The following is an 11,451-nucleotide window of genomic DNA, read 5'->3' as shown; positions in this document are numbered from 1 at the left end:
CGCTAAACTGTGAGCCTGATGAGGGCAAATCTTAGACCTAACCCAGACCTAAGATGCGTTATCCTCTAAAATATTTATCCAGACCAGGTTGCATTGAATGTTTCGGTGTGGTCCCACATTACTACGTGATCCAAACCAGAAAAAACCCAGGATCCGTTCAACAAGTATGTGAAGAATGCGAAAGTATGAGTCTGATGAGTGAAAATCCCAGGCCTAACCTAGACCTAACATGCGTTATCCTCAAAAATATTGATCGAAACCTGGTTTAATCGTCTGTTTCAGTGTGGTGCCACATTACTATGTGATCCAAACCAGAAAATAACCCAGGATCTGTTCAACGAGTATGTGAAGTGTGCGAAAGTATGAGTCTGATGAGGTCAAATCCCAGACCAATCCCAGACTTAACATGCGTTATCCTCTAAAATATTGATCGAAACCAGGTTTAATCGACTGTTTCAGTGTGGTACCACATTACTACGTGATCCAAACCAGAAAAAACCCAGGATCTAGCCATCAAGTATGAGAAATATGCGAAGGAATGAGCCTGATGAGAGCAAATCCCAGACCTAACCTAGACCTTACATGCGTTATCCTCTAAAATATTGAGCGAAACCAGGTTTAATGGACTGTTTCAGTGTGATACCACACTGCTTCGTGATCCAAACCAGAAAAAACCCAGGATCTGTTCAACAAGTATGTGAAAAACGCTAAACTGTGAGCCTGATGAGGGCAAATCTTAGACCTAACCCAGACCTAAGATGCGTTATCCTCTAAAATAATTATCCAGACCAGGTTTCATTGAATGTTTCAGTGTGGTACCACTTTACTACGTGATCCAATCCAGAAAAAGCCCAGGATCTAGCCATCAAGTATGAGAAATATGCGAAAGTAGGAGCCTGATAAGGCCAAATCCTAGACCTATCCCAGACCTAACTTGCGTTATCCTCTAAAATATTGATCGAAACCAGGTTTAATTGACTGTTTCAGCGTGGTACCACATTACTACGTGATCCAATCCAGAAAAAGCCCAGGATCTAGCCATCAAGTATGAGAAATATGCGAAAGTAGGAGCCTGATAAGGCCAAATCCTAGACCTATCCCAGACCTAACTTGCGTTATCCTCTAAAATATTGATCGAAACCAGGTTTAATTGACTGTTTCAGCGTGGTACCACATTACTACGTGATACAATCCAGAAACAGCCCAGGGTCTAGCCTTGAAGTATGAGAAATATGCGAAAGTATGAGCCTGATGAGGGCAAATCCTAGACCTATCCCAGACCTAACTTGCGTTATCCTCTAAAATATTGAGCGAAACCAGGTTTAATGGACTGTTTCAGTGTGGTACCACACTACTTCGTGATCCAAACCAGAAAAATCCCAGGATCTGTTCAACAAGTATGTGAAAAACGCTAAACTGTGAGCCTGATGAGGGCAAATCTTAGACCTAACCCAGACCTAAGATGCGTTAACCTCTAAAATATTTATCAAGACCAGGTTTAATTGATTGTTTCAGTGTGGTCCCACATTACTACGTGATCCAAACCAGAAAAAACCCAGGATCTGTTCAACATGTATGAGAAATATGCGAAAGAATGAGCCTGATGAGGGCAAATCCTAGACCTAACCCAGACCTAACATGCGTTATCCTCTAAAATATTGATCGAAACCAGGTTTAATTGACTGTTTCAGCGTGGTACCACATTACTACGTAATACAATCCAGAAACAGCCCAGGATCTAGCCTTGAAGTATGAGAAATATGCGAAAGTATGAGCCTGATGAGGGCAAATCCCAGACCTAACCTAGACCTAACATGAATTATCCTCTAAAATATTTATCAAGACCAGGTTTAATTGATTGTTTCAGTGTGGTCCCACATTACTACGTGATCCAAACCAGAAAAAACCCAGGATCCGTTCAACAAGTATGTGAAGAATGCGAAAGTATGAGTCTGATGAGTGAAAATCCCAGGCCTAACCTAGACCTAACATGCGTTATCCTCTAAAATATTGATCCAAACCAGGTTTAATGGACTGTTTCAGCGTGGTACCACACTACTACGTGATCCAAACCAGAAAAAACCCAGGATCTGTTCAACAAGTATGTGAAAAACGCGAAATTATGAGCCTGATGAGGGCAAATCCCGGACATATCCCAGACCTAACTTGCGTTGTCCTCTAAGATATTGATGGAAACCAGGTTTCATTGACTGTCTCAGTGTTGTACTTCAATACTACGAGATGCGATCCTGAAAAAGCCCAGGATCTAGCCATCAAGTATGAGAAATATGCGAAAGAATGAGCCTGATGAGAGCAAATCCCAGACCTAACCTAGACCTAACATGAATTATTCTCTAAGATATTGATCGAAACCAGGTTTAATTGACTGTTTCAGTGTGGTCCCACATTACTACGTGATCCAAACCAGAAAAAAACCAGGATCCGTTCAACAAGTATGTGAAGAATGCGAAAGTATGAGTCCGATGAGTGAAAATCCCAGGCCTAACCTAGACCTAACATGCGCTATCCTCAAAAATATTGATCGAAACCTGGTTTAATCGACTGTTTCAGTGTGGTACGACATTACTATGTGATCCAAACCTGAAAAAACCCAGGATCTGTTCACCAAGTATGTGAAAAACGCGAAAGTATGAGTCTGATGAGGTCAAATCCCAGACCTATCCCAGACTTAACTTGCGTTATCCTCTAAAATATTTATCAAGACCAGGTTTAATTGAATGTTTCAGTGTGGTACCACATTACTACGAGAAACAAACCAGAAAAAACCCAGGATCCGTTCAACAAGCATGTGAAGAATGCGAAAGTATGAGGCTGATCAGTGAAAATCTCAGGCCTTACCTAGACCTAACTTGCGTTGTCCTCTAAAATATTGATGGAAACCAGGTTTCATTGACTGTTTCAGTGTGGTACTACATTACTACGTGATGCAATCCAGAAAAAGCCCAGGATCTAGCCATCAAGTATGAGAAATATGCGAAAGAATGAGCCTGATGAGACCAAATCCCAGACCTAACCTAGACCTAACATGAATTATTCTCTAAAATATTGATCGAAACCAGGTTTACTTGACTGTTTCAGTGTGGTCCCACATTACTACGTGATCCAAACCAGAAGAAACCCAGGATCTGTTCACCAAGTATGTGAAAAACGCGAAAGTATGAGTCTGATGAGGTCAAATCCCAGACCTATCCCAGACTTAGCTTGCGTTATCCTCTAAAATATTGATCGAAACCAGGTTTAATCGACTGTTTCAGCGTGGTGCCACATTACTACGTGATACAATCCAGAAACAGCCCACGATCTAGCCATCAAGTATGAGAAATATGCGAAAGAATGAGCCTGATGAGAACAAATCCCAGACCTAACATAGACCTAACATGAATTATTCTCTAAAATATTGATCGAAACCAGATTTAATTGACTGTTTCAGTGTGGACCCACATTACTACGTGATCCAAACCAGAAATAACCCAGGATCCGTTCAACAAGTATGTGAAGAATGCGAAAGTATGAGTCTGATGAGTGAAAATCCCAGGCCTAACCTAGACCTAACATGCGTTATCCTCTAAAATATTGATCCAAACCAGGTTTAATGGACTGTTTCAGCGTGGTACCACACTACTACGTGATCCAAACCAGAAAAAACCCAGGATCTGTTCAACAAGTATGTGAAAAACGCGAAAGTATGAGCCTGATGAGGGCAAATCCCAGACATATCCCAGACCTAACTTGCGCTGTCCTCTAAGATATTGATGGAAACCAGGTTTCATTGACTGTTTCAGTGTGGTACTACATTACTACGTGATGCAATCCAGAAAAAGCCCAGGATCTAGCCATCAAGTATGAGAAATATGCGAAAGAATGAGCCTGATGACAGCAAATCCCAAACCTAACATAGACCTAACATGAATTATTCTCTAAAATATTGATCGAAACCAGGTTTAATTGACTGTTTCAGTGTGGTCCCACATTACTACGTGATCCAAACCAGAAATAACCCAGGATCCGTTCAACAAGTATGTGAAGAATGCGAAAGTATGAGTCTCATGAGTGAAAATCCCAGGCCTAACCTAGACCCAACATGCGTTATCCTCAAAAATATTGATCGAAACCTGGTTTAATCGACTGTTTCAGTGTGGTACCACATTACTATGTGATCCAAACCTGAAAATAACCCAGGATCTGTTCAACAAGTATGTGAAACACGCGAAAGTATGAGTCTGATGAGGTCAAATCCCAGACCTATCCCAGACTTAACTTGTGTTATCTCTCCACATTACTACGTGATACAATCCAGAAACAGCCCAGGATCTAGCCACGAAGTATGTGAAATATGCGAAAGTATGAGCCTGATGAGGGCAGTCCTAGACCTAACCCAAACCTAACATGCGTTATCCTCTAAAATATTTATCAAGACCAGGTTTAATGGACTGTTTCAGTGTGGTACCACACTACTACGTGATACAAACCAGAAAAAGCCCAGGATCTAGCCATCAAGTATGAGAAATATGCGAAAGAATGAGCCTGATGAGAGCAAATCCCAGACCTAACCTAGACCAAACATGAATTATTCTCTAAAATATTGATCAAAACCAGGTTTAATTGACTGTTTCAGTGTGGCACCACATTACTGCGTGATCCAATCCAGAAATAGCCCAGGATCCAGCCATGAAGTATGAGAAATATGCGAAAGAATGAGCCTGACGAGGGCAAATCCCAGACCTAACCTAGACCTAACATGAATTATTCTCTAAAATATTGATCGAAACCAGGTTTGCTTGACTGTTTCAGTGTGGCCCCACATTACTACGTGATCCAAACCAGAAAAAACCCAGGATCTAGCCATCAAGTATGAGAAATATGCGAAAGTATGAGCCTGATGAGGGCAAATCCTAGACCTAACCCAAACCTAACATGCGTTATCCTCTAAAATATTTATCAAGACCAGTATTAATTGAATGTTTCAGTGTGGTACCACATTACTACGTGAACCAAGCCTGAAAAAACCCGGGATCCGTTCAACAAGTATGTGAAGAATGCGAAAGTATGAGTCTGATGAGTGAATATCCCAGGCCTAACCTAGACCTAACATGCGTTATCCTCAAAAATATTGATCGAAACCTGGTTTAATCGTCTGTTTCAGTGTGGTGCCACATCACTATGTGATCCAAACCAGAAAATAACCCAGGATCTGTTCAACGAGTATGTGAAGTGTGCGAAAGTATGAGTCTGATGAGGTCAAATCCCAGACCAATCCCAGACTTAACATGCGTTATCCTCTAAAATATTGATCGAAACCTGGTTTAATCGACTGTTTCAGTGTGGTACCACATTACTACGTGATCCAAACCAGAAAAAACCCAGGATCTAGCCATCAAGAATGAGAAATATGCGAAAGAATGAGCCTGATGAGAGCAAATCCCAGACCTAACCTAGACCTTACATGCGTTATCCTCTAAAATATTGAGCGAAACCAGGTTTAATGGACTGTTTCAGTGTGATACCACACTGCTTCGTGATCCAAACCAGAAAAAACCCAGGATCTGTTCAACAAGTATGTGAAAAACGCTAAACTGTGAGCCTGATGAGGGCAAATCTTAGACCCAACCCAGACCTAAGATGCGTTATCCTCTAAAATATTTATCCAGACCAGGTTTCATTGAATGTTTCAGTGTGGTACCACTTTACTACGTGATCCAATCCAGAAAAAGCCCAGGATCTAGCCATCAAGTATGAGAAATATGCGAAAGTAGGAGCCTGATGAGGGCAAATCCTAGACCTATCCCAGACCTAACTTGCGTTATCCTCTAAAATATTGATCGAAACCAGGTTTAATTGACTGTTTCAGCGTGGTACCACATTACTACGTGATACAATCCAGAAACAGCCCAGGGTCTAGCCTTGAAGTATGAGAAATATGCGAAAGTATGAGCCTGATGAGGGCAAATCCTAGACCTAACCCAGACCTAACATGCGTTATCCTCTAAAATATTTATCAAGACCAGGTTTAATTGATTGTTTCAGTGTGGTCCCACATTACTACGTGATCCAAACCAGAAAAAACCCAGGATCTGTTCAACATGTATGAGAAATATGCGAAAGAATGAGCCTGATGAGAGCAAATCCCAGGCCTAACCTAGACCTAACATGAATTATTCTCTAAAATATTGATCGAAACCAGGTTTAATTGACTGTTTCAGTGTGGTCCCACATTACTACATGATCCAAACCAGAAATAACCCAGGATCCGTTCAACAAGTGTGTGAAGAATGCGAAAGTATGAGTCTGATGAGTGAAAATCCCAGACCTAACCTAGACCTAACATGCGTTATCCTCTAAAATATTGATCGAAACCTGGTTTAATCGACTGTTTCAGTGTGGTACTACATTACTACGTGATGCAATCCAGAAACAGCCCAGGATCTAGCCATCAAGTATGAGAAATATGCGAAAGAATGAGCCTGATGAGAGCAAATCCCAGACCTAACCTAGACCTAACATGCGTTATCCTCTAAAATATTGAGCGAAACCAGGTTTAATGGACTGTTTCAGTGTGGTACCACACTACATCGTGATGCAAACCAGAAAAAACCCAGGATCTGTTCAACAAGTATGTGAAAAACGCTAAACTGTGAGCCTGATGAGGGCAAATCTTAGACCTAACCCAGACCTAAGATGCGTTATCCTCTAAAATATTTATCCAGACCAGGTTGCATTGAATGCTTCGGTGTGGTCCCACATTACTACGTGATCCAAACCAGAAAAAACCCAGGATCCGTTCAACAAGTATGTGAAGAATGCGAAAGTATGAGTCTGATGAGTGAAAATCCCAGGCCTAACCTAGACCTAACATGCGTTATCCTCAAAAATATTGATCGAAACCTGGTTTAATCGTCTGTTTCAGTGTGGTGCCACATTACTATGTGATCCAAACCAGAAAATAACCCAGGATCTGTTCAACGAGTATGTGAAGTGTGCGAAAGTATGAGTCTGATGAGGTCAAATCCCAGACCAATCCCAGACTTAACATGCGTTATCCTCTAAAATATTGATCGAAACCAGGTTTAATCGACTGTTTCAGTGTGGTACCACATTACTACGTGATCCAAACCAGAAAAAACCCAGGATCTAGCCATTAAGTATGAGAAATATGCGAAAGAATGAGCCTGATGAGAGCAAATCCCAGACCTAACCTAGACCTTACATGCGTTATCCTCTAAAATATTGAGCGAAACCAGGTTTAGTGGACTGTTTCAGTGTGATACCACACTGCTTCGTGATCCAAACCAGAAAAAACCCAGGATCTGTTCAACAAGTATGTGAAAAACGCTAAACTGTGAGCCTGATGAGGGCAAATCTTAGACCTAACCCAGACCTAAGATGCGTTATCCTCTAAAATAATTATCCAGACCAGGTTTCATTGAATGTTTCAGTGTGGTACCACCTTACTACGTGATCCAATCCAGAAAAAGCCCAGGATCTAGCCATCAAGTATGAGAAATATGCGAAAGTAGGAGCCTGATAAGGCCAAATCCTAGACCTATCCCAGACCTAACTTGCGTTATCCTCTAAAATATTGATCGAAACCAGGTTTAATTGACTGTTTCAGCGTGGTACCACATTACTACGTGATCCAATCCAGAAAAAGCCCAGGATCTAGCCATCAAGTATGAGAAATATGCGAAAGTAGGAGCCTGATAAGGCCAAATCCTAGACCTATCCCAGACCTAACTTGCGTTATCCTCTAAAATATTGATCGAAACCAGGTTTAATTGACTGTCTCAGCGTGGTACCACATTACTACGTGATACAATCCAGAAACAGCCCAGGGTCTAGCCTTGAAGTATGAGAAATATGCGAAAGTATGAGCCTGATGAGGGCAAATCCTAGACCTAACCCAGACCTAACATGCGTTATCCTCTAAAATATTAATCGAAACCTGGTTTAATCGACTGTTTCAGTGTGGTACCACATTACTATGTGATCCAAACCAGAAAAAGCCCAGGATCTAGCCATCAAGTATGAGAAATATGCGAAAGAATGAGCCTGGTGAGAGCAAATACCAGACCTAACCTAGACCTTACATGCGTTATCCTCTAAAATATTGATCGAAACCAGGTTTAATTGACTGTCTCAGCGTGGTACCACATTACTACGTGATACAATCCAGAAACAGCCCAGGGTCTAGCCTTGAAGTATGAGAAATATGCGAAAGTAGGAGCCTGATAAGGCCAAATCCTAGACCTATCCCAGACCTAACTTGCGTTATCCTCTAAAATATTGATCGAAACCAGGTTTAATTGATTGTTTCAGTGTGGTCCCACATTACTACGTGATCCAAACCAGAAAAACCCAGGATCTGTTCAACATGTATGAGAAATATGCGAAAGAATGAGCCTGATGTGAGCAAATCCCAGACCTAACCTAGACCTAACATGCGTTATCCTCTAAAATATTGATCGAAACCTGGTTTAATCGACTGTTTCAGTGTGGTACCACATTACTATGTGATCCAAATCAGAAAATAACCCAGGATCTGTTCAAGGAGGTTGTGAAGTGTGCGAAAGTATGAGTCTGATGAGGTCAAATCCCAGACCTATCCCAGACCTAACTAGCGTTATCCTCAAAAATATTGATCGAAACCAGGTTTAATCGACTGTTTCAGTGTGGTACCACATTACTACGTGATCCAAACCAGGAAAAACCCAGGATCCGTTCAACAAGTATGTGAAGAATGCGAAATTATGAGTCTGATGAGTGAATATCCCAGGCCTAACCTAGACCTAACATGCGTTATCCTCTAAAATATTGATCGAAACCAGGTTTAATCGACTGTTTCAGTGTGGTACCACATTACTACGTGATCCAAGCCAGAAAAAACCCAGGATCTAGCCATCAAGTATGAGAAATATGCGAAAGAATGAGCCTGATGAGAGCAAATCCCAGACCTAACCTAGACCTTACATGCGTTATCCTCTAAAATATTGAGCGAAACCAGGTTTAATGGACTGTTTCAGTGTGGTACCACACTGCTTCGTGATCCAAACCAGAAAAAACCCAGGATCTGTTCAACAAGTATGTGAAGAATGCGAAAGTATGAGTCTGATGAGTGAAAATCCCAGACCCAACCTATACCTTACATGCGTTATCCTCTAAAATATTGAGCGAAACCAGGTTTAATGGACTGTTTCAGCGTGGTACCACATTACTACGTGATACAATCCAGAAACAGCCCAGGGTCTAGCCTTGAAGTATGAGAAATATGCGAAAGTATGAGCCTGATGAGGGCAAATCCTAGACCTAACCAAGACCTAACATGCGTTATCCTCTAAAATATTTATCAAGACCAGGTTTAATTGATTGTTTCAGTGTGGTCCCACATTACTACGTGATCCAAACCAGAAAAAACCCAGGATCTGTTCAACATGTATGAGAAATATGCGAAAGAATGAGCCTGATGAGAGCAAATCCCAGACCTAACCTAGACCTAACATGAATTATTCTCTAAAATATTGATCGAAACCAGGTTTAATTGACTGTTTCAGTGTGGTCCCACATTACTACATGATCCAAACCAGAAATAACCCAGGATCCGTTCAACAAGTATGTGAAGAATGCGAAAGTATGAGTCTGATGAGGGCAAATCCTAGACCTATCCCAGACCTAACTTGCGTTCTCCTCTAAAATATTTATCAAGACCAGGTTTAATTGAATGTTTCAGTGTGGTACCACATTACTGCGTGATCCAAACTAGAAAAAACCCAGGATCCGTTCAACAAGTATGTGAAGAATGCGAAAGTATGAGTCTGTTCAGTGAAAATCTCAGGCCTTACCTAGACCTAACTTGCGTCGTCCTGTAAAACATTGATGGAAACCAGGTTTCATTGACTGTTTCAGTGTGGTACTACATTACTACGTGATGCAATCCAGGAAAAGCCCAGGATCTAGCCATCAAGTATGAGAAATATGCGAAAGAATGAGCCTGATGAGAGCAAATCCCAGACCTAACCTAGACCTAACATGCGTTATCCTCCAAAATATTGATCGAAACCAGGTTTAATTGACTGTTTCAGCGTGGTACCACATTACTACGTGATACAATCCAGAAACAGCCCAGGATCTAGCCATGAAGTATGAGAAACATGCGAAAGTATGAGCCTGATGAGTGAAAATCCCAGGCCTAACCTAGACCTAACATGCGTTATCCTCTAAAATATTGATCGAAACCCGGTTTAATCGACTGTTTCAGTGTGGTACCATATAACTATGTGATCCAAACCAGAAAATAACCCAGGATCTGTTCAAGGAGTATGTGAAGTGTGCGAAAGTATGAGTCTGATGAGGTCAAATCCCAGACCTATCCCAGACCTAACTTGCGTTATCCTCTAAAATATTTGTCCAGACCAGGTTTCATTGAATGTTTCAGTGTGGTCCCACATTACTACGTGATCCAAACCAGAAAAAACCCAGGATCCGTTCAACAAGTATGTGAAGAATGCGATAGTATGAGTCTGATGAGTGTAAATCCCAGGCCTAACCTAGACCTAACATGCGTTATCCTCTAAAATATTGATCGAAACCCGGTTTAATCGACTGTTTCAGTGTGTTACCACATTACTATGTGATCCAAACCAGAAAATAACCCAGGATCTGTTCAAGGGGTATGTGAAGTGTGCGAAAGTATGAGTCTGATGAGGTCAAATCCCAGACCAATCCCGGACTTAACTTGCGTTATCCTCTAAAATATTGATCGAAACCAGGTTTAATCGACTGTTTCAGTGTGGTCCCACATTACTACGTGATCCAAACCAGAAAAAAACCAGGATCCGTTCAACAAGTATGTGAAGAATGCGAAAGTATGAGTCCGATGAGTGAAAATCCCAGGCCTAACCTAGACCTAACATGCGCTATCCTCAAAAATATTGATCGAAACCTGGTTTAATCAACTGTTTCGGTGTGGTACCACATTACTATGTGATCCAAACCTGAAAAAACCCAGGATCTGTTCAACAAGTATGTGAAAAACGCTAAACTGTGAGCCTGATGAGGGCAAATCTTAGACCTAACCCAGACCTAAGATGCGTTAACATCTAAAATATTTATCCAGACCAGGTTTCATTGAATGTTTCAGTGTGGTACCACTTTACTACGTGATCCAATCCAGAAATAGCACAGGATCTAGCCATGAAGTATGAGAAATATGCGAAACTGAGAGCCTGATGAGGGCAAATCCTAGACCTATCCCAGACCTAACTTGCGTTATCCTCTAAAATATTGATCGAAACCAGGTTTAATTGACTGTTTCAGCGTGGTACCACATTACTACGTAATACAATCCAGAAACAGCCCAGGATCTAGCCTTGAAGTATGAGAAATATGCGAAAGTATGAGCCTGATGAGGGCAAATCCTAGACCTAACCCAGACCTAAC

The sequence above is a fragment of the Colletes latitarsis genome, unplaced genomic scaffold, assembly GCF_051014445.1.
Source record: "Colletes latitarsis isolate SP2378_abdomen unplaced genomic scaffold, iyColLati1 scaffold0007, whole genome shotgun sequence".
In the NCBI taxonomy this organism is placed as follows: Eukaryota; Metazoa; Arthropoda; class Insecta; order Hymenoptera; family Colletidae; genus Colletes; species Colletes latitarsis.
Note: the sequence above shows the minus strand (reverse complement) of the source record.